The sequence below is a fragment of the Penaeus chinensis genome, chromosome 24, assembly GCF_019202785.1.
Source record: "Penaeus chinensis breed Huanghai No. 1 chromosome 24, ASM1920278v2, whole genome shotgun sequence".
Lineage (NCBI taxonomy): Eukaryota > Metazoa > Arthropoda > Malacostraca > Decapoda > Penaeidae > Penaeus > Penaeus chinensis.
Window position 1 is genome coordinate 22,230,597 of NC_061842.1, and position 2,500 is coordinate 22,233,096.

Below are 2,500 nucleotides of genomic sequence, written 5' to 3' on the forward strand. Positions count from 1 at the left end.
GGTGTCTGGGTCCTGCGCGCGAAGGCCGGTGACCTTGCCGGGTTTGTTGTGTGGGCGGGGGGACTGTGTGTGTGTTTCTTTTTTTTTTTTTTTTTTTTTTTTTCTTTTTTTTTTCTTTTTAGGGGCGCGTGTGAGTGAATATATATACACACATACACACACACACACACACACACACACACACACACACATACACATTATATAAATATATATAAACACATAAACATATATATGTATGTACAATCATACATATATACAAATATATATTCATATTTATTTATATGTATGTGTGTGTATACATGTATACATACATGTATAAATATATTACATATACACCTCTGTGTATATATAACATATATATGTATATATGTTATATACAAATTATTTATTTATTTATTTGTATATATATACATATATATATATATATATTATATATATATACATTATATGTATATATGTATATATATATCATACACATATTATGTGTGTGTGTGTGTGTGTGTATATATAAATTTATACATATATAACACACACACACACACACACACACACACACACACACACACACATACACACACACACACACACACACACACACACACACACACACACACACACACACACACACACACACACACACACACACACACACACACACACATACACACACACATACACACACACATACACACACACATACACACACACATACACACACACATACACACACACACACATACACACACACATACACACACACACACACACACACACACGCACACACGCACACACGCACACACGCACACACGCACACACACATACACACATAGACACATAGACACATAGACACATAGACACACAGACACACACACACACACACACACACATACACACACACACACACACACACACACACACACACACACACACACACACACACACACACACACACACACACATACACACACACATACACACACACATACACACACACATACACACACACATACACACACACATACACACACACACACATACACACACACGCACACACACACACACGCACACACGCACACACGCACACACGCACACACGCACACACGCACACACACATACACACATAGACACACAGACACACACACACACACACACACACACACACACACACACACACACACACACACATACACACACACACACACACACACACACACACACACACACACACACACACACACACACATACACACATACACACACACATACACACACACATACACACACATACACACACACATACACACACACATACACACACACACACATACACACACACGCACACACACACACACGCACACACGCACACACGCACACACACATACACACATAGACACATAGACACATAGACACACAGACACACACACACACACAAATAAATAATATATTTATTCATGTATGTATATATATATATATATATATATATATATATATATATATAGATACATACATATATATATATATATGTATACATACATACATACATACATACATACATACATACATACATACATACATACATACATACATACATACATACATACATACATACATACATACATACATACATACATACATCAACGAAACAATTCGCAAGTAAAAATATGTGAACACCAGCATCTGAAAGTATTAGAAATGCCTAAAATAGAAAACAAATATTCAGAGCAGACAATAAAATACAAACGTTTGATTAGGGAAAGATAATTTGACAGGGAAATGATCAGGAATAATTTTCTATTCGTAGAAACACGGAGCAAAAGAGGGAGAGAGAGAGAGAGAGAAAGAGAAAGAGAGAGAGAAAGAGAGAAAGAGAGAAAGAGAGAAGAGAGAGAGAGAGAGAAAGAGAGAAAGAGAGAGAGAAAGCTGAAATGGGGAATGACAGACAAAAGCAGGGACAGAGAAAAGTAAAAAAGAGAGATAGGCAGATAGAAATAAAGGGGAGATAGGCAGACAGAGAGGTAGAAAAACAAACAGAGGTAGAAATAAAGACAGACAGACACACACAGAGAGCTAGAGACAGACAGACAGACAGAGATGGTGAGGTAGAGATAAACAGATTAAATAATAGACGAAGACTAGAGACAAACAGAGAGGAAAAAAAAGCATACAGACGATGAAGCAGAAATAAAGGCAGATAGACAGAAACAGAAACACTCATTGTGATGAATTAGAAACAGACGGAAAAAAGAGACAGAGAGTAGAGAGATAAACAGACAAAGAGGTGGACAGAAGAGGAGGCAGAAACAAGTGACACGCAGACAGGAATGGACACAGAGATGGGTAGACAGGGAGGTGTAAATATAGATAGGCAGGGAGGGAGGAATAGAAACAGACGTAGAAACACAGAAATAGAGACAGGGATATAGACACACATATGAAAGAGATAGACAGATGTACTGGCGAGCAATAGAGAGAGACAGAGAGAGAGAGAGAGAGAAGAAAG